Below are 23,643 nucleotides of genomic sequence, written 5' to 3' on the forward strand. Positions count from 1 at the left end.
TTTAGAAAAATAAACTATACATAAATAAACCTTAACTTTTCATCATTCTTCTCTGACATCCCTCGTCATATATCAAAAGTAAAACCTGGTCCTACTGGTAATCCATTGGACTTGTTGATTTTAAATTATGAATTGAAATAGTTAAAATGAAAAGACTGTTTCAATAAATGTAAATAAATTTGGATTTCAGTAATATTTGATGAGGAACTTTAGCAACTTGAGAAAAAGCTTCCAGAAAGTTCTAGAAACATTATTTGATATTCAATAACTTTAGGCATTTGCTATTTGATTCCTACATCATTTATTATTGTTATTTATAGAGTAACTTTTACATCAAGAAAAGTATTGATTTCTATAAATTTTGCATGCTGAAGCCTTTTACATCTAATACAGAAAAATATACTATTTATAAAATTTATTATACAACTCCACTGAAATCCAATTTTATTTTTTTGCAACCTACAAGTAATAGTTCTTAGTTTAAAAAATTTTATTGGTAAAAACATCATTGGATTACAAATCATTTGAAATGGGAAAGAACAATATATTGAATGAAATAATTTTTATAGAAAATTAAACATATTAGTTTAAGGAAATAATTTTAATGAAATACACTGAAACTATGAATGAAGAAATTTATAAGCTCTCACCCATAAACTATTTTGACTAATTTCTAGTACTTAAAAAGAAGAGAATAAGAACAAAAAGATTGAAGAAAACTGTCACTAAGATTTATAAATATTCTATGTAACATGCATATGCATTATGCAGTATCAACATTAAAATTTTACAATATAAAACAATTAGAAGAAGTTTAAATTTAAAGAAAGAGTCTTGAACTGTTTAATAATAAAAATATTATTTGAATTTTAATCCACAAAGAATATATAATAGCAAATTTCCTCAGATTTAATGTTTAGAAAATATATTTAAAAACTTTTGTATAACAGTTTTGAATAAGCCATAGTAAAATGTTATTAACCCAATGAAAGATCCAGTACAAGAATTTTTTTTTTTTTTAAATTGCTACCACAATAACCTCCAAAAATAACTAATACATAATTAAGATTATAAAAGTCCTGATAAGATTAAGATTAATTAAGGTAATTAAGTAAATTAAGATAAAAAGTTATATAAATGATTATGAAAGCTCCCTAAGGTCAAAACATTTTTCTCTGAACACTTTCACTACTGCTCTTTCTACTTCTGTTTATGGTTTTTAGAAAATGAAAGCTTGAAATTATTTCCGTCTGTGATATAATACAGGTTATTTTAAATTGCAGAAGAGGAGACGAAGAATAAATTCTGTCAACCTGTAAAAGATAAAAAATACATTATTTAAAAAAAAAAAAAAAAAAAAAAAAAATAAATAAATAAAAGGTTAATAAATCTTTTCTTTACAATTCATTTATTTTTTTTATACTGTTACATTACATTATTATCATTCGATTTTTTTGTGTCTTCTACGGAATTAGTGATTAACATTTGCTACGCCATCAACATCTCCTATTACAATCAACTAATAATATCAAATTTTTTTCTAATGCAATTTCGACTACTCCCCCTTAAAATTTACAAAAAATTCTAATATAATATCAAACATAAAAAAATTCTGAATTTTTTAATATATTTCAGTAAAATTGCTTAAAAGTAATAGTAGTGTTTCAAAATGGCCTACACCACATAAAATTAAAATGTCTTTATTGAATATTCATTTAGAAAAAATAATTAATAAATTTAAGCTATGCTCAAAATACATAAAGTTACTACTTTACTAAATTTGAAAAGAAATAACTTTCTACTGCTCAAAAATAAATTGCCTATTAATGAGCACTTGAATTGTGCAGACTGTTACTTCCAATTTGTATACTTTTGAGGAGAATGAAGTTAGCAATCAAGTAATACAATTAGTATCAACTCTTCATTAATATTAAGACAATATTTATAAAATGCATAGATTAAAAGTTTCAATTTACTTTGACAAAACTGAGCACAATGAGAAATATTGAAGGAAAAAAAAAACACTGTAGAAATTTGACAAATCACCATGCTGGAAGACAAAAGAAATATACAACAAGACACATTTGACTGTATAAAAAACACAAGTTTCAACATCCAATTAAATCTGTTTTGATGTTAATTATATCTAAATTTTTCAACTGTAAATAGTCAGATTTCAATAGTGCATATGTTTTTCTCATACCTTTATACTAATTGCAACATACACACTTTTTGTTTTCCTTTTTGATAAGGATTATAAAAATACATATCAAAAGCAGTATTTAGAGAACAAACTGTATATTATATATTAAGTATTGTATCTATGTTTGTAAAATTAGCACATTTTAATCAAATTACTTAAGATTTTGCATATTGTATGTTTCCAGAAAGAAAAAAAAGAAATTTTTTTTTGCTCTTTCTTAGAGCAAATAATGTAACTTTGAAAGAAAAAAGATTTAATATTACATAAGTTAATAGAATTAAAAGCAAGTCCATAGGAATTCAATTTTATAACTGTAGCATATAGTATAAAGCATCACGAACAGTCCAAAATGAAGTTGAATTAAACATTTTTATTCAACAACAAAACTTTCTATAGTTCATCAAGATAAGATACTCATGAAAATAATGATTATTATACATGGAAATAAGATATTCTTTGTATGAAACAATTTTTGTGTCAAGTAAGCTAGAGTGTATGTGGTCAAATAAAACATTTGGCAAAAAAGATAAAGTCAAACAAACGGACATTTTAAAACTCTCAAGCAAATTTGTATAAAGATCAAACTAATATAAAAAGATCTTAATATTAAGCTAGAAATGCATAAAAATTTAAAATGACTTAATTTTAATATAGAATTAACAACTATTCTAAATCCTAAATAAGACATATGGATCTCCATGTTCTTAAAATTCCACATTTATCATAACACAAAATTTTCTCTGTAAGCTATTTTTCTTTAATTAAATATAGACAGAAAGTAACCAAAAACAACAATTACTTACATAAAATTTTGACAGAAAATAATCTGTATTAATATCTACACAGTAATAAAAGTTGAGCAATATATTATACTATAAAATGATAGAGCTAAAAAACAGATCAAGTAAATATTTTATAAACTTTAATAAAAATTATTAATACACAAACAGATCGGGAATGAATGAACTATTAGGCATGGAATACATATTTTGTTATTATTTCAGATTATTCAGTTCAGAAATACTTCTAATAATCTATTAACTACACAAAGATATCATATACATTAGTATAACGTATATTAGTATGTGATATAATTAGTAGTATTTAAAATAGAAAACGTAATATTCATTTTAAAAGCACATATAGTTGATTAAAACGAAGAAATTCTCACTTACCCGATAATATAGAGAAGTTTTCAAATCCTATTAGTACATCCAGATTTCTTGAAAAAAAGGTTCTAAATAAACGTATTCCCTGTAAACAAAAACAACTTCTTCTAAATCATCACATTTCCCTAAAAATATTTCCCTACTGGTGAATGCGCGCGCTTACTTTGATCAAAGTACTTTGATAGTGTCAACCCACCTTCAATTCATATCAGCATTGTGCGACTTTCCAGAAAGGGCACATGCGCATAAACCTATTTTGTTTTAAACGTCATTGCTTAGAATCTCTTTTCCCGAGAATCAGGGGAAAAGTTGCATATTCCCTGTCGTAAGGATTGGGAAGGTTCTCATTTGGAATCGTGCAACCCGGAAATGTAGGCGGTAAGGAGCCTACAGCGCTCCCTAGTGTAAAAAACATCATCCATAAAGTACCTACCTACCTGACTTTTCTCTGCTGTTACTTAGCCTCAACTATAAGCCTAGTTAATTTTGAAGTAGAGAGCTATAAGCTGACGCAATGAGCCCATCCCACTCATCACAAAACGTGGTGTATTTGAAATAATTATTTATCATCCTCATTGTACGTTGTTGTATGCATGTGCACTGTTTAAGAGACTTCGTTTGTTAATATTAGAGTATCTGAAAGTTTAAACTTTAATTTTGCCAAAGCTGTACCTTTGTTTCCTTGCCTCTTCATTGTAAAACATGGTTTTTCAATGGGTGTTATTAGCTGTCGCTATTATTGCAGTAATCATAGCTCTTATTATTTATATAAATGAAAAACCTGAACCAATGAGCACTGGAAGCCATATTTCAAAGGCTACACGTAACCCACCTAAACCAGATTCTGAATGTATGATCTGCGACGAGGAAACTCGAACAGTCCGATTTATGCCGTGCCAGCATGCCTGTATGTGCTCAAGATGTGCTGCGAAGTATATGAAAACGTGTTCAAGTATGAACTATTCAGCAAAATGTCCACGTTGTCGTGCAATAATTCAGTCGTATAAATAATGTGTTAAGCTTAATTCCAAGTAACTGATTACTGTGATAGCACTTCGTTATTATTTGTAAAGAAGGTAAATTATTCAGTATCTAAAACTTGTGTTGTTATGTATTATTTCAGTACATATTAAATAAACGAGCAGGATCTAGCATCTCGCAAACACATTTAATAACAACTTAGCAAGATACACAAACACAAACTGAAACTTAACATAAATGTAAACTGAAACTAATACTAAACAGTTACTACACAGTTACAGTTAATCTGGCTGATGCCACATCTCCCCCCTTTAAAGATTTAGTCTATTCGGAGCTTTCACAATTCTTCCAGAGCGAGTCACAACAGTTTTTGGAGATACATCCTTCTTCTGAGTTAACACTGTAGGATCTGGATCCGTTATTTCTGGTAAGCTCCTTCTGTTATCTCTTTCTGAAAGAGCTTCCTCTAAATCATCGTTTAGCGGTGGAATCTGTAGTTTAGATCCTGGAATCAAATGTTTCCTATTCCGTCGAAGCACTTGTTTGCCTTCTTTAACAAAGTATGACCTTGGTGATTCAGCTTTTCTCTGTACAGTTCCAACAGCCTTCCTATCTGTTATCCATATCTTGTCACCCGGATGTATTGGTTTCAATTCATGAGCATTGTGCCTCCGATCATAATCCTTTTTCTGTCTTTCTATTCTTTTCTCTTCTTTTTCTTCCAATATCTCCTTCTCTATTAGCTTTGGTTGAAGTAGTGAAATTGCTAAAGGTAAGGTTGACTGTAGTCGACGCCCCATCAACAATTCAGCTGGACTGTAGCCGTTCTTTAAAGGTGTTGTCCGATAACTCAATAAAGCCAAGTAAGGATCTTTAGACTTTTTGAATCTTAATTTAATTATCTTCACTGCTGCTTCAACAAAACCGTTGTTTTGAGGATATCTTGGACTTGAAGTAATGTGCTTAAAACCGTATACTTTTGCAAAGTTTTGAAACTCTGCTGTTCTAGTAACTTCAAACTGTGGTCCATTATCTGATCTTACAACATTTGGAATTCCATGTCTGGCAAAAATTGATTTGCAGTGTAAAATTACTTCTTTTGATGTTAAACTATCCAGTTTTGCCACTTCTGGATAACGTGAGTAAAAATCTGTAACTAATAAATACCATTCTGCATGGAGTTTAAATAAGTCCACAGCTACAATTTCCCATGGTCTCTGAGGAAAACTAGTTGGTTTCAAAGGTTCAGAACAGTTTTTAGCTTCCTGTATACATGAAGGACAGTCCCGAACTAATTCCTCTATTTGTTTACTGATGCCAGGCCAGTATACTGCTGATTTCGCTAAAGCTCGACATTTATTAATTCCCATATGCCCTTCATGGATTTTGCCCAATATTTCTTGTCGTAGCCTATTTGGCACGATTATTCGGTTTCCTCTCATTAACAAGCCATTCTGTATGGAGATTTCATATCTTAGAAGCCAAAAGGGTAAACAGGATGGTACTATCTGGTTTTTCTCCGGCCAACCTTGAGAAGCGTAATTGATCAACATATTACATGTTGAGTCAGTCTCTTGTTCTAGTTTTATCTGGGAAAGTCTCTCTGAAGACATCGGAACAGATTCTAAAACTTGATTGATAAAAGCTTCAACTTCCTCTTCCAATTCCAGATTTGGAGTTTCTTGTTGATGTGGTGCTCTAGATAGTGCATCTGCTACGCAAAGATTTTTCCCAGGAGTGTGAAAAACATCAAAAGAATATCTCATGAGCCTCATTTTGAGACGTTGTAGGCGAGGTGTTAAATCATCCAAAGATTTTCTAGTAAGTATTGGGACAAGAGGTTTATGATCTGTCTCCAAAAGAAACTTGGTACCCATTAGATAATTGGAAAATTTTTCGCATTCCCATGTAAGTGCAAGGGCTTCTTTTTCTATCTGAGCATAACGTTGTTCAGTAGGAGTTAGAGTTCTGGATGCATAAGCTACCACCTTGATTGCAGAATCATGCTTCTGACACAGTGTGGCTCCTAATCCATAAGAAGAAGCATCGGCTGTAACAATTGATTGTTTGTTTGGGTCATAGATGGTAAGTATAGGTTCAGATAACAAAATGTCTTTTAACTTTAGTGCGGTTTCCTGAGGAGAGTTCCAAACAAATTTATTCTTTGTGGATAACATAGAAATCAAAGGCGCCATAATATCTGAAAATCGTGGAATAAATCTTGCTAAATAATTTGCCATTCCAAGTAGCTGTTTCAGTTCAGTTTTGTTTGTTGGGCTTCTGAAATTTTGTATGGCTTTTACTTTGTCCTGGTCTGGGTGTATTCCTGAGTCATCAATGACATGACCAAGATATTTTATAGATTTAACAGAGAAACAGCATTTTTGTTTATTAAGAGTGATTCCCGTTTCTTTCAGACGGATTAAAGTAGATGTTAGACGTTCATCATGCTCTTTTTGATTTGAACCCCAGACGAGTATATCATCCATGTGACATATAATACCAGGAAGACCTTCTAAAGCTTGTGACATTCTACGTTGAAAATGTTCTGGAGCAGATGATATTCCGAATGGTAGACGTAAGAAACGAAATCTGCCAAAGGGTGTGATGAATGTTGTGAGATATGAAGATTCTTCATCGAGAGGAATTTGCCAAAACCCAGAGTTTGCATCTAATTTCGAAAAGATTTTCGCCCCAGCCAAAAGTGATAAATTGTATTCTGTTGTTGGCAATGGGTGCCATTCTCTTTTGATGCTTCTGTTGAGTGTCGTTAAGTCAACACATATTCGCACACTTCCATCTTTTTTTCGTACTACCACTGCAGGAGAACACCAATCAGTAGGTTTTTCTACCTTCTGAATAACATTTAATTCTTGCATTCTCTGTATTTCTAGTTTAGTTTTCTCCAGAAGTGGTATTGGAATTCGGCGTGGAGAGGTTAGGGCATATGGTTTAACATCACTATTTAGTTCAACATGGTAACTTCCTTTCAGTAAGCCAAGTCCTTGAAATAACGAAGGAAATTCATGAAAAGGATTAAAACTTGTAATGTTGAGCACAGATTGAGATTGGATATTGGGACTAAGTCCAAAAAATTTTATGGCAGGTTTTCCTAATAAACATGTTTGGAGTCCTTCTATAACATAAATTTCTTCTAAGCACTTTTTTCCATTATATTCAACATTTTCAAGCAGTTTTCCCATTAACTTCAAGGGTGTTTTATCGGGGCCAAAAATCACTTTATCTGCACTTTTTAGTTCTGCATGTTTGAGTACTGTGGAGGCAATACTGCTTGGAATAACAGAATAGTCTGCACCACTATCAATTTTAAATTGGATGCATTTTCCTAGTATTTTAACAGGAACAACCCACTCATCTGTGTTTTGTGTACTTCCCACTAGTCCTACAAAACCAGCATCACAAAGTTAATTGACTCTTTTAATAGTAGATAAACAAACATTATCCCAATGTCCTCTTTTCTTGCATTTTCTGCAATTTGAGTCCTTTGCTGGGCAGTTTCTTTTTTCATGTGGCTGTTTACCACACCATTTGCAATCTTTTCGCTGATAATTAGTTTTCGAATCTTGATATTTACTTTTCGAATCTTGAAAATTACTTTTGTCTGCATTAGTTGTTTTATTATATTTCTTCTTTTGACTAATAGCATTAACTGTAGAATTTTCAACTAGTAGTGATTGTTGTTTCTTAACGGATTCCGAAAGACGTACTTTGTCTTTGTCCATTGCAGTTTGCAGGGTAAGTTCAGAATCAAGTTGTAATTTTTCGCTTAAAGTTTGATCTTTAATACCAACAACTATACGGTCACGAAGCAATTCGTCATGTAAATTACCATATTCACACTTGTCAGCAAGAGCATATAAAGCAGTAATAAAATCGTTGACAGACTCACCTTCTTTTTGAATTCGCCGATTGAACTGAGCTCGTTCGAATATTATGTTTCGTTTAACAACAAAGTGAGTGTCGAAACTATTCAAAACCTCCTGGAATTTCTTTTTATCCTCTTCCGATATACTGAGCGAAAGAAATATGTCCTCGGCTTTATCACCCATGACGTATATGAGAGCATCCACTTGTTCCTCATCTGTTTTTGTTATTAGTCCAGAAGCAGTTCGGAAACGTAAAAATCTTTGTTTCCATTTAGGCCATTCCGAGGGAATCGAAAAAGGAAATGATTCTGGCGGCGTTATATGATATGCAGGAGCTGATGTCATGATGTAATTTCAGAATATCAAAGGATAGTCAAAACTTACTGCGTTAATTTGTTTTCTTTTACCGCTGCCACCATGTGTTGTTATGTATTATTTCAGTACATATTAAATAAACGAGCAGGATCTAGCATCTCGCAAACACATTTAATAACAACTTAGCAAGATACACAAACACAAACTGAAACTTAACATAAATGTAAACTGAAACTAAAACTAAACAGTTACTACACAGTTACAGTTAATCTGGCTGATGCCACAAAACTTTGTTTTAAATCCCCAGCAGAAACGAAAGTTTTCTATTGTGGAATTCGTGATGCATAAACTGAAATTGTGTGTGTATTTTTAACAATCGAGCTTATTTTATGTTTATTGATAAAAAAGATAAATGCTTTTGAAAATGTATGATGTGTTGTTTTTATGTATTTAACAAAACTTTTTTTAGAGCAGTTCTTTTAACCTTTATTTTCCATTCCCTGAAATTATTGTATGTACAAAATATTTCAAACTTATGCTTGTCTTGATTGTTTGAAGTGTTTCTGCTAGGTATAAAAGTAACAAAAGTTAATATAAGTGTTTTTGGTTCTTTACAATTGGCCGGACCCAAGTTAATTTACCTATTAGTTAGTCATTCAACTGCAGTCGTCTACATTTTTTGAGGATCTTTCGATTACACCTGGCTAACAGAAGGGTACATGTTTTTTTTTTGTTGGTGTAAAAGCTCAATGTTTAGGTGGCATATAGATTGCCTTGAGAACTACATGACTTAGTCATGTTTTCTGTTACGAAAACTTTGTGACCTCTGATCTGCATATTTCTGTGAATCAATAATTGATATTCCGACAAAAGTTCTCTAAGTTCTGCTAATTTAAAATAAATTCTCATTTACATTCATTTATTCTCATTTACGACTTTTTTTTTACCAAAATGCAACTTTAGATGAACTAGGAGAAAAAAAATCCATAATAACTTTGGCTAGAATATAAAAAGTAAAAGTTTGGTAATATTAAAAGGAATTCTGAAAAGACTTTGTACATAGACTTTGATTTCCCACCCTAAAAGGTATAAAAATGTGCTCCAACTTGAACTTAGCACATTTTTTAAATTTATAGTAAGCGAACACAAGTGTTAATTGCTATGTAGCATTGAAAATTTTACGAAGAAGTGCATTGTATGCTCTTACTGGCTTATCTCACTGAAATGAAATTAACCTTAAAAATATAAGTAAATAACTCACTGTCTTACAATAATTTTATTCAAAGTTTTGTTAAATAAAGTGTTCTGATGTGATTGACAGTAACGGATGTTCTTATCAAAATCAGCGTCAACTTGATTATAAAACTGTTATCTGACAAAGAAAATCTAATTATTAAACTTATAAGCACCATAATGAAAGATGTAGATTCAATTATGGGAAAATAAAAAATGTTAAAATTTCAAAATAAGATTAGAATTATATATTTGAATTTCTGTGAAGGTTGTTAATAGAATTATATATTTGAATTTCTGTGAAGGTTGTTAATAGAATTATATATTTGAATTTCTGTAAAAGTTGTTAATGGTAGTACTTTCTTCAGTGTATTTAATATTTTGTGACTGTGGTACTTGTTACACTTTTAAACGCTTTCAGCAACGAGGTTTGAATAGGAATGACAGAAGTGAAATGCCATTTATCTGAAAAATAAAATTAATTTCATCCAGTTAGTTTAAATCTTTAAAAAAAAAGAATTCTAATATTTTAAAACCTGCCACTGATTTTCTTACTAATTCATATTTTTTTCTTTTAGGTTCCAATACTTCTAAGTTTCAACAGAATCAATATTTAGAATAAGTTTTTGTTTTGTAAAAAAAGGAAATTACAGTTTTAAATAAAATATTTTGAATGTCAGCTGACTAATTTAAATTTGCAGTTTTATAACTTTAAAAATTCAAGCATCTTAGACCTTATAAAAATATTTGTTCCAACAAGTATTTTTTTTAAACTGTGGAATTCGGATAAGTGACATTTCAAGATGATTTAATTGAATCGATTAAAATTATTGAAAAATTATGTATTTGGAACTTTCTTTTTCTTTTTTTTTATCTTTACAAAAGGAGCAATTACTGCCTAAAGTGTAATATTAAAAACTTCAGATTGATAAATTAACAACTCTACTAGTGAAAGAATGAAAAGATATACATTATAGTTTATATATATTCTTTATAAAATATTAATAATAGTGACGTTCAAATTTAATAAATAAGGTGGACCGTATAATACTTCACGTTTGTGATTTATTACAACCTGCGTAAATATGAAAAAAAGCAACTTTAGGTTGAGCTATAAAAGTCAAAAGTGTAAAATGTCGCATCTTATTTAGTTGTTAAATTAAATAAATACAAAAACATATATTTAAGGTTACGAAATAATAACCTAAGGAAGAACATGGAACACCTCAAAAAAAACAATCCAACGGTCGAAAAATACGCTTGAGGTTGATCTATAATAACTTATGTGTAAAATGAGCTGATAAAAAATACCTCTGCAAGCATAACAATATACACTTGAGGTTGAAATATAATAACCTGAGGTAGAACATGAAACACCTCACGTTAGTAAAAAATTAGTTTTCCAACTGCCAAAAAATATACTTGAGGTAGATTAAAAATAACCTGAAGTGTTAAATGAAACACATTAGGTTATTGAAAAAATACTTCCACAGGTGTAAAAAAGTATATTTCAGGTTGATAAGTAATAACTTAAGATTGAAAACGAAACACCTTAAAGTAGTAATTATCTACCTCTCCGCAGATGTAAGATGAAACACCTCAGGTTGAAACATATATACCTCTGGAGTCTGGAGGTATATTTGAGGTATTCATTTGCACCCTTTTCAACGTAACGACGTATTTAAATAACAACCTCCTTTAAACCTTTGAAAAATATCCCGATTTTTCCGTAAGGGTTCATATCATCCTCATGGATGTTTTTTTTTCTCTAGACCATCGCCAAAAGCTCATTGTGCAGCTCTAGAGCGATGTGAATAAAGTACCTACCTTATATATTCAGAACTCAGCCTTTACTGATTGATGTCATGGTCGTGATCTCTCAAAACACAGACTAAACTCCAATCCCTTTGCATTTCGCTATCGAAATGGGCTACAAGTTGCGTAGAGCAGAACTCTTTAGCTATGGCAACACTTCACATGCCTTTACCATTAGCGTGTGGAGAGTCATAGAGAAACGAAGTACGTTAGTTTTTTTCTTGATTTCCAAATAGATTAAAAACTTTTAAGTAAGGAAACTATATCGAACTGAAAACTACATTGAACAAAGTTCTAAAAGAAAGCGTCGTGGAAATTAAAAAAAAAAAATGGTTTTAACAACTATATACGAAAAATACTAAGAAAGAGGAAAATATTGTGGAACATTCCTTTACAGATGAGGAGGAGAAGGTTTAAGACATGAAATCCTTTGCCCCAGATTGGCGATCGAAAAAGGCTGCGGGTGGCGTAGAGAGCAGAACTCTCTACCTTTGACAACACTTCGCATACTTTCACCATTAGCGTGTGGATTTTCATATGGATTAAAATCTTTCAAGCTAGGAAACAATATGGAACTGAAAACTACATTAAACATAGAAGAAGGAAAAAAAGAAAACATCATGGAAATTTTAAAAAATATTTATAGCAATTAAAAATGAAAAGTACAGAAAAGAAAATACAGTGTAGTTCATTCCTATACAACTGTGAAGAGAAGGAGAGGAAAGGGCCAAAGGTATGGAACAGGTGATCTCCTCAGATGGCGCATCTAGCGTTGCGATTGCGAATACTTTCCAAAAAGCCACAAACAGTTGTTTCTGAATTTTCTCTCCGAGGATGCGCGGTATCGGACCTCGTTAAGCTGTTCTACCGTAAAGTGCTCGACTTCGCGTGCAGGTCGTCGGGCTACCGAAGCGGGATTGCCATCTCCTCTACAGAGGATCGAAATTGTGATGGCATGCCTTCTGATCATCCTCAGGGATGTTTCCCAGACTGTCGCCAGTAGTCCATTGTGCAGCTCCAGTGCGACGTAAATGCATGGTGTTTTCAATATATATGTAAACATTAACAATCTCGAGTTCCTTACCTGCTTTAGTTCCGGTTAGAAAGTTCGCAGCTGCTTACTACAGCTTATTCTGCAAGGGGATATTTTCAAACGGATAATTTTGTTTTCAATAAAGGAAATAAATTAGATAATTTCTGAGCTCAAACCTGCGGTATTTCATAAGATATTAATGTTATTAAGGAATTCTGAGGAGTTTGAAAAGAAAATTTGCTTTAGTTATTTACAGATATATTGCTAAAAAATGGTGATATGGTTGCTAAATTTTGAAAACTCGCTTTTTTGGCAGTCCTGATTTGGCCTCTTTTTATTTATTTATTACTGTTTTTTCTTGTTATAAACTGCGCACCATCTTACGTTAGTACAGTAGGACCTCGATTATCCAAGCTAATTGGGACCGCTAGTACCTCGGATATCGGAAATCTCGGTTAATAGGAACCATGTATAAAAACCTTTCGTGCTTGCGAATTTAACTACTTTTAAAGTAAAAAACAATAGAACGTTTTTTAAATGATAAAAATAAGCATATATGAACTTATGCTCCACAGCTAAAAAGACTTAAAAAGGAAATCAACTCTATTAGTAAATTTTAAAAGTGAAATGGAATTTTTTTTAACTATACACTTAGTATTAGCATATTATTCGAGCAACAAGTTTCAGTTTATAAATTATTATTCAGGTTTGAATTTGAAAGTATATTATTGAAAAGGTAAGAAATGTTTTATCTTTCAAATGTTACTTTGTTACTTTTTTCAAATGTTAAGTTTACTTATTTATTATTGATCAAGACACGTGTTGCTTCTACTCAATACTACTATTTCACAAGTAATTAATGTTAAATTATATACCCTTCATAATTTTAACGTTAATAAATTAATATAAGCGTATTGATTGCCCTTTCACTATTTTACTAATTATATAACGACATCTTTATTAGTTATTGCATGTGGTATTTAAACTTAGAACTCATTGTTAACAGAAGTAATAAATAAACAAATACAACGTTTGCAAGAACTATCTTAAAACACAAAGAAAGAGAAAAGAATACCAAAACACAATGATCACGTTCTGAGTCAAATGGCTCAAATTACACTAGAAACAGTAAGTAACCCGGAAATGTAGGCGGTAAGGAGCCTACCTGACTTTTCTCTGCTGTTACTTAGCCTCAACTATAAGCCTAGTTAATTTTGAAGTAGAGAGTTATAAGTTGACGCAATGAGCCCATCCCACTCATCACAAAACGTGGTGTATTTGAAATAATTATTTATCATCCTCATTGTACGTTGTTGTATGCATGTGCACTGTTTAAGAAACTTCGTTTGTTAATATTAGAGTATCTGAAAGTTTAAACTTTAATTTTGCCAAAGCTGTGCCTTTGTTTCCTTGCCTCTTCATTGTAAAACATGGTTTTTCAATGGGTGTTTTTAGCTGTCGCTATTATTGCAGTAATCATAGCTCTTATTATATATATAAATGAAAAACCTGAACCAATTAGAACTGGAAGCCATATTTCACGTAACCCACCTAAACCAGATTCTGAGTGTATGATCTGCGACGAGGAAACTCGAACAGTCCGATTTATGCCGTGCCAGCATGCCTGTATGTGCTCAAGATGTGCTGCGAAGTATATGAAAACGTGTTCAAGTATGAACTATTCAGCAAAATGTCCTCGTTGTCGTACAATAATTCAGTCGCATAAATAATGTGTTAAGTTTAATCCCAAGTTACTGATTACTGTTATAGCACTTATTTGTAAAGAAGGTAAATTGCTCAGTATCTAAAACTTTGTTTTAAATCCCCAGCAGAAGCGAAAGTTTTGTATTGTGGAATTCGTGCTGCTGCATAAACTGAAATTGTGTGTGTATTTTTAATTATCGAGCTTATTTTATGTTAATTGATGAAAAAGATAAATGCTTTTGAAAATGTATGATGTGATGTTTTTATGCATTTAACAAAATTTTTTTAGAGCAATTTTTAACCTTTATTTTCCATTCCCTGAAATTATTGTATGTACAAAATATTTCAAACAAACTTATACTTGTCTTGACTGTTTGAAGTGTTTCACGTAAGTATAAAAGTAACAAAAGTTAATATAAGTGTTTTTGGTTCTTTACAATTGGCCGGACACAAGGTAATTTAACTATTAGTTAGTTATTCAACTGTATTTTGTTTTGCTTATAAAAATTATTTAAATGGGAAAAGTTGGCAGAGGTCAACATTTTTTGGAGATCTTTCAATTACACTTGGCTAACAGAAAAGTACATGTATTTTTTTTTTTTTTTTGTTGGTGTAAAAACTCAATGTTAAGGTGGCATATAGATTGCTTTCATTTCCTATTGAAAATTCCACGACTTAGTCATATTTTCTGTTACGAAAACTTTGTGATCGCTGAATTGCTTATTTCTGTGAATCAATAATTGGTATTCCGACAAAATTTATCTAATTTAAAATAAATTCTCATTCACAGGCAATAACGACTTTTTTTTTATACCAAAATGCAACTTTGGATAAACTTGGAGAAAAAAATTCCATATAACTTTGGCTAGAACATAAAAAGTTAAAATTTGGTAACATTAGAAGGAATTCTGAAATAGCAGATTTTAATTTGTAAAATGAGTTAAGAGAATTTCTCTTAAAGCAAAAATATTTTTATTATAATTCATATAGTGCCCTACCTTTTTCAATGAAGGGCTGCATGCCCAAGTATTTTGATATGTTGATGGCAATTATAATTTTTTGTGTGGAAACATTACTGTTTTGGAATATTTTTTATCAATGATCTAGTGGTATATTTGCATGAAATTAAATTCGTTTAAATATTCATAATTCTTTATCTTAATTTTTGTTAATTTTCTTCTATCAACTTAGTAATATATTTGCATGTAACACAGAAGTGCATTTAAAATAAATTGATATGATTTTTAATTAAAGTAAAAATATAAAAATATTTTATGAAGCAACATAAATGCGAGTTAAATCGTTTAATAAAGAAATCATATATAGTTTAAAAGGATTTAAAATAAAAGCAAACTCATTATGGCTTAGTACGATTTAACATTTAGTTGGGATTCAATTTATATTTTTTACATTAAAGACATTTATATTTAGTGAATTATATGAGATTTTATAAATGTTAAACCTTAAAACTGTTTATTAAGCTACAAAAAATTAGAAACAAAGTCAAAAACTGTAAGCAATTTTAAAAAAAAATCAGTCAAATTTCACATTTTGAAATATATTGTATTAAAATATATAGATTGAAAAGAACCATAGAAAAATAACCTGGATTAATGATAAAATTTGGTACAGATAACGCAGATGAAAGGTGATAATTAAAATGACTAATTCACAAGTCATTGTAGCAGTGGATAATAAATATCAGGATTTTTTAAACCTTCTAGAAAACTGTTTTAAGATTGATAAAAAAAAATATCTTAGATTATCTTTGAATTTGGTGCAAATAAAGTGTCCATTGGAAATATCTGATTTGAATGTTGCATTAATTCATATTAAAAATATATCGAAATTTTCAAAACCTTGTGGAAATGCGTGTTGCCATAAAAACAAGGGAAAAATATGATAAAATTGAAACATAAAGCACTTCAAAAGTTACATCTATTTACCAATTCAAAATTCTCTAACTGTTTTATTATGATGTTAAAAGGATTGAGATTTTATGGTACATGTCCTGCAATATAACCTTCTAAGGCACAATCTTAGATTAAATATGAAAAGAACTTCAAAAATGAGTACTAAAGTTGGATATTAAAGCATAATAATTTGTCCTATTAAAATTTTTAACCCTGGAAATTTGTAGTGATAACCACCGAAAAACATGATCACAGATACACATTGATTTAGCTTTTATGCGTTTAAAATTTGGATGCACAATTCAATTTTCTCAATGCCCAATCAAAATTTCTGATTCTTTTAATTTTCCTAAATAAATTGTTTATTTTTTAAACATTCAGGCACGACCACAAGCCGCACGTCAAGAGCTGGCGGGCTGTATATAGTGCAGTATTTCTGGATAATACATAATATATTAAAAATTTTGGAATTAGGAAGGAAAGGAAATAACAGAACATTTCTCAAAAAAAGATTGTTAGTGTTACAAAATCATAGCGGTGTAATCGTTCCAAACTGAGTGCATGAAGTAATTAATCAAATACAAAATTCATGAGTCAAATAGACTCTATATTAAAAATTTGAGAAATTGCGTGGGGGATTTGAAAACTGCATAATGAACTTAGTATATGGACGTTTGAAAAAATTGACAGAGATACTTTAATTAATTTTTTTAATACGTCAAACATGTAATCACAATTGAAGGGCTTTATTGTTCAAACAGAGGGGAGAAAGAGTGGAAATTTAGTTTAATTGAAGCTTAATGCTCTAACAAATAAAAATAACTTAGCTGGGAAATGTAAAAAAAAAAAAATTTAGTTTCTCAAATTTACAGAAGAAGCAGAAAGTGATTGAGGATATTTCTTCTAACCATAAAGAATAATAAATCAGTAACTGAAAAACCGTTTTTAAATTGGAAACTGATTTTCAGCCTTGCAAGCAAAATGCAAAAGCTTAAATTTTGAATAATGGTAGTACTAAGTGCATACTAACAACAATAAAGTATTTTTATGTAAGTTTTATAGATTATTTTACAAGAATTTATTCTGAGCTTGTACAGTACAGAACCCGTTATCTGGAAATCAGAAAACCAGAACGAAATTCGATAAATTTTCTAAAAAAATTGTTTTTCCCTTATAAGATTTTAGGATTTTTCTTTCTTTCTTGAAATATGTTTACCTTACCATCATTTTGGAAATAATCATTAGTGTAGTACTCCATCGTTTTTTCTTCTTTTTAAGATTATTTCCAAAATTTTTTATTTGGGTTTAACAATAAAAAAAACTGCTTTTTGTAGCGATTCAGAAAACCGGAAAAATCAGTTATCCGGAATAGCGATGGTCCCGATCGTTCTGGATAATCGGTTCCCTACTGTATTTTTTTCTCTTCTAATGAAAAACTTTATGAGAAAATTATGCAAACTATTTGAAAACATACTAAATTTATTTTTGTACTTATTAGAATCATTACTGTCTAATTGCTCCATGAAAGTCAGAATATGCAGAAGAAAATTATAATTTTTTGAAAAATCTGCAAGTATTTTAAATCCGTTATTCAGGGTTAGCATGTTTTTGTCGGTTTCGTCTGGTTTTAACCATCCAGTCAAAAGACCTTTTTTGACATAGTTTTAGTAGTTGTTAAAAACTTCATAATTTTTGGTATAAACATAATTAACGGCTACTATAAATTTAAAGTATTTATAAATAAACATGCATATAAAATTACACGTGAACAAACAATTAGGTTCCTGAACTATTTTGATATTAAACTCTCTTTTTGTTTTACAGTAAGTCTCAAAACTGAAATCTTGGTCTAGAAAATATTAAATAATTATAAATAAAAATGTGTAAATTGTTGTAAAATTATTAAAAATAAAAGTACAAAAAAATTATTAACTCATTTAATCAAGCATTTATATTTTTTTAAATAATTTTTTTGCTTATTAGAGAATATGTTACAGTCAAGATTTATTGAAAATATTCATGCGCGTATAAGCTGGAGGGCAGAACATTCTCCTTACCTAACATTTCCTACGAACTAAGTTTTTTTTAGATCAAAATTTCAGCATTTTTATTTTAGTACAATAATTTTTTTTAAAAATATTTTTGGAAAGTGAAGCTTATGTAAGTGAAAAACTCATTTGATTTCACACAATTCTTGTATAAACAAGCATATCTGTTGAAAATAATAGAAATCAAAATATACTGAAATAGTAAAATTAATTTAATTTTAAAGCTCACAAACTTAAGGAATTCAAGCTAGTTAATTCTCCAATAGACTTATGATTTTGTTTTTAACAAAGGAAAAATTTTACAGAGGTATTTATAGTTTAACAATAAAATTTTTTGTACTAATGTTTTAGACCAAGAAGTTCCCACAGCTATCTGCATTTCTCCCAAAACCTCATTTGCGTGTTTAGACATATTCTGCTCTCCTGTATATAAATAGTATCAACAACTAATATTGAAAATCAGAAAAAAAATATTCTGTGTTGAGATCAAACTATTTTGGCAACTAATTTAGTTTTGTTATGTACTCTAAAGAATCTAAGTTGTGGCCTTATATACTTATATTACTGCACTAGTCTGAGAAGTTATCAAAAATTAATCCCAACCTATTTCTTTCAAATTCAATGCTCATTTACTCCTACTGCAAAACGAATTTGAATTTGTATTATGATAAAATAATTCACTTTATGTTAAATTTGGATTAGTTTTTTTAGGAGAAAAAATCAATAATAAAAAAATAAGTTTTACCTTTGGTTTAGAATTTTGAAAATTGTTTAATACTTTTTATATTTGGCTAATTTACTGGCTAACAATGTGAAGTCCTCAGCACGGGCCCTGTGAATGGTTATAACATGACAAATTATATTGATCTTTAAGTATTAGAAGTACCATGATTTTTGGAGAAACCTATTAATAGTTTCAATAATTTTGTCTATATTTCTTACCTATGATTATGGGTGTCACAACCCCCTTAATATTTGGGGAGTTAAAAACCTAATATTTAGAGGAAAAAATTATATTTTATTTTCCGTAAAAAAATAATCTGGGTTTTTTCATAAAAGTATTTATTTTATAAAAATATTTATCATATAAAAAAAGTATTTGTAAAAAGGAAAATACATCTTGATACATTAACAACTGCATCAAAAAATAACAAAAATGATTACAAAATAATATTGTGAATGTCTTTCTAACCTTTCTTCAAATAAGCAATAAATGGAATTAAATTCATCAAAATATAATGGGTAACCGCAATTTGCAAAAAAAAATAATACTTCAGTCAGAGCAGGCTAAAGTTAGGGCCTCTTATTAATTTTATTTTGTGCGTATTTTCCCATATCTTGAAGTGAATCAAAAATCTTTTCCATACAATTATTAAGTTCCTTTATGTAAAGATATAATTCCACTTACAAAATAATTTTTTATAATCATTTGCGACATTTTATTGTTTATTTGATAAAGTAAAAAAATAATTGATAAAGTAAATTGTAAAACATGCAATTTTTTACATATTCTTAAAGTAGTAATAATAAATTATAATTATATATATATAAATTTTAATATAAGGTGGTCCCCCCCCCCAATAAACAACCCCCCCCCTAATGACAATGCATATGATATATAATATGATTTATTATGGAAGTTGTGTTAATAAAATGTTCTCAATAACTTAAATGAAACTTTCCCCAAATTTTTAATAGATTTGGATAGTTTTTGATGTAAAAACCCAACCTTGGTATTATTCCATATTCCTATTTGAATAATGCATGCTTCAGAAAAGCATGTCACTAAGATTCCACACAATAAAACATTAGTATGTTTGAGTAATTGAAAGATTTCTTTTGGTTTTTATATTTTACTAATCACATGAATGTAAAATGCATTCAATAATATTTACATAAACTGAATAATTTATGTAAAAAAAAATTGGAAGCAAAATATTGTGTAGAAAGTCACAAAAAAATTTGTTTTGAGGCTATGAATTTTTCTTTGGGGGAGGAGGGTGGACCTGATAGACACCCTGTACATTGAAATAATTTTCCTTTTTAAGTAAATTAATACTTAATAAATTAAAAGAGTTTTAAAGATGGTATATTTTCACTTTAAAATTTTTCAATATTTATTTATCTAAATTTATTTTTAAATTATGTTTTAATATTCATGGTAAAACCTTTTTTATATTGCAATTAGCAGGCTAACATCTGTTGTTCTGGCATGCCTTTTGCACCAGTTACAATCAAAAGGTAAAATAATTTTAAAAGCCATGTTTTTACATTTTTTATTTAATAAATATTTTTATTCTTGTAGATTTTTTTTTACTATCTTGCTGATTAAACTTGTAAGTTTATTTTTAATTTTACAATGAATACTTTTTTCCTTAGTAAAACTTTACTAATGATATAAAGCAAGAATATTCTGAAAATAGGAATTTTTTTTCTTCAAAGTTTGTTTTGCTTGTTTTTTTAAAATTTTTTTTCATTTTTTCCTCTCAAAAAAGCTGTTTTAGTATGTTTTTAAGGATTTCCCAAATATGAATATTATTCCATGAATATTATTCTCCCAAGTTGTTCAAGTCATTACAATGTAAAAAAAATATTACTGACACTGTTTAAGAAATAATCATAATATTTATTTACATTTTCTATGTTAAAGTTAAGAATAATGTTAAGAATAATGTTAACATAAATTACACATACCTGTAAAAATCATTAATGTAATGAAAATAAAATTTTTTGGGATTCTTCTGCATGAGATAATTTAACAAAAAAAAATTTCATGCTATATTTTACTGTTAAATAGTGTGGCAAAAAATGGACTCGTTTTAGATTAAATATTTTATTATCTCATATTTTAGATCCTGCTATTGTTCTAGATGTCCTAGTTCCTAACAACTTACTATATGCTAAATCTGAATACGTTGCTCGCTCAATGAATTTCTTTTTCTGGCTTGTCGCAGAGTACTGAGTCTTTTCCCATGAAAGTAATGTATTCAAAGTGCTGGGTTTCTCTCTATATTCTTTTGCATGTTACAAATAGTTTGTTTTGGCAAAATCCATAACAACTCACAGTTCTTATTATAGTTACATTTTGTATGTTGAACTTGATTTGTGAGGGTTTTGCACCAGTAATACAGGGATGCCAACTGCTCCGCTTTCTTGAATAGTTTTAATAAAGTGGTTGCAGATTATATTGTAAAATTCGTTAAAGCAAGATTGATGCTTAGACGTTGTATTTTATATCTTACTTATAATTTTTTTTATATTTAGTGGTGAAAAAATAACTTAAAATGATAAATACTTGAACTAAAATTAACTTAAATTTTGCTACTTCTAGAAAATACTATTTTACAAAGTGGAGCAAGTTGGCATCTCTAGTAATATTCAACTTCATATTAGTCTAGATTTTTTTTTTCAGCGTAGTCAAGTTTGATGTATCTCTTTTTCATGCAAATAAATTATCAATTATAATCTTTAACTCTTTAAGCTACCTGTGCAACTATAATAATTGTTGGCTCTAACTTAAGCCTTCTGAGTTCCTTACTTTCTTTTAAATAAAAATAAACTGTCTGTAGTACGTTTTTATTTTATTAATAGTGTGTAATCAGACTTGCAATCAGACTTGGGTTTGCAGAGGCTAGGTCTCGATCCTCAAAGTCACTGTGGCCCTCCTAGTAAAAGAGATATACGTGCTCATGAAATCCTGTGATCAGTCGCTGAGCACTATCATGAGTACGGGGATCTGGAGAAAAATTTCCTTCCCCCTCACATCTATCTAAATAGTGGATGTGGTCCTACAAATGAGTAGTGCTGTCATCTATTGGGTGTTTTCAAGCTAAGTCAAACTTTCACCTTAGTGGACAACTTCATGATATAACCAAGCACTCCTCTGGGAGTATTAAAGAAAGGTACTCTTTTAACATATTATCAAGACGAAAGGTTCTTCATGACTTTATTCACAAGGTCAATGGCTGGCAAGCTTGGCTTATCTAAGTATTATTCAAAACTATCAATTGTTAAAAAGGTATTTTTGCACATAATTGTGAAATATGTTTTGCCATCATTTTGAAATTGTTTAATAATTTTGAAAGCTGTTTAAATCTGGTGCAGCCTTCAGATAGAAGGGGGAAGGCCAACCAGATTAAAGACCAGGCGCAAGGTTAACCTGTCTTGTTTCTAGACAATAAGGGTGGAATTTTGTGAAGGGTTAAAATTCTTTCAGAAACGTTCTGAACTGGTTACAGAACACTCTTGGTTTTGGAGTCACTTGTAAGGAAAGCTCAGTTCTCTGTCTATAGCTTTCCTTGAAAACCTTCTTTTTATTCAGCTGTTTAAAATGTCAAAACAAAAAGTTTATCCATAAAAGAAAAAATTAAAAATTTTAAATCTTTTATGTAAAAAGCGAGAAAAAAATTGCATTTTGTCATTAAACTAAGTAAAAAAGCAGCTTTTAATGTTAATTTTTTTTTTTTTTTTGTGCTAACTTTGAATTTGGATTCAGTGAGCATTTTGCCGTTTTCTGAGTCCTTCTGTGTTATATTTTGTTCTCTGTCATTTATAAGATTAGTAATTCATTTTACTTATTTATTTTCTTTAATATCAATTCCAGTTAGATGTTTATGCATGTTGGAAGGATATGAAGGTTGTATTCACTAATTTTGTTTTTCTGAAAAAGGCTGAATCAGCTAATATTTTTCAATTATTACACCTCTTATATTTTTCAGATTGTGTTATCTCTGTTAAAGGTGAAAAATCCTGTTTGTGAACTGTGAAGTAAGTTGAACAAATATTTCTTTAATATCATAAATCATAGCTGTTTTACACTTTTTAAAATATTTACATTATATTTGTATAATATAACATAATATTCTGTGCCTATTTTTTAAAAATTTGTATCTATGTATGAAATAAAAGAAAATAAAATTTTATAATAAAAAATATAAATATTTGTTATAAAAAATATAAATATTTGCATAGGAAATGTTAACTTTTATTTTGCCAAAGCAGGCAATAAAGTCATTTCTTAAAAAAAAATTATTTTATTCATTTGAATAAATAAAAATAAGCAGTTAAAATTTATTTGGAGAAAATTGATAAGTGCATGTATTTTTCTCATGACTTAAATATTCAATTTTTGTAACTCTTCTTTCTGCCTTTAATTGTATATTTTAGTGTGCTCAATTTCTCATGCTCGTGATCTATCTGGGATACAGTGTCAAAAAGTAAAGCCAAAAAATGTAAAAACAATATATTTCATATACCAGGAATAGTTTATTTCTCAATCTATGCATCAGATGGCAGTACCAGACTTTTTTAAATGTGTTTTGAGATAATGGTCTCTTGAAACA

At 29.5% G+C, this 23,643-nt stretch overlaps 2 long non-coding RNA genes across 2 annotated transcripts in view; both read left to right on the forward strand.

The window, feature by feature from the left end:
• LOC122272136 (uncharacterized) overlaps positions 1 to 23,166 on the forward strand; it is a 66,249-nt gene extending 43,083 nt beyond the window's left edge. The window contains exon 3 of the long non-coding RNA XR_015433009.1: positions 21,937 to 23,166. This is a non-coding gene — a long non-coding RNA (uncharacterized LOC122272136). The remainder of the gene's footprint in view (positions 1 to 21,936) is intronic.
• LOC147810880 (uncharacterized) lies at positions 3,841 to 21,873 on the forward strand. Its single transcript, XR_015432861.1, has 2 exons — positions 3,841 to 4,448; positions 21,154 to 21,873. It is a non-coding gene; the product is annotated as an uncharacterized LOC147810880 (long non-coding RNA).
• Positions 23,167 to 23,643: the final 477 nt, after the last annotated feature.

Source organism: Parasteatoda tepidariorum, chromosome 4 (genome assembly GCF_982258835.1).
Source record: "Parasteatoda tepidariorum strain Cologne lab strain chromosome 4, Ptep-v5.0, whole genome shotgun sequence".
NCBI classification, from domain to species: domain Eukaryota; kingdom Metazoa; phylum Arthropoda; class Arachnida; order Araneae; family Theridiidae; genus Parasteatoda; species Parasteatoda tepidariorum.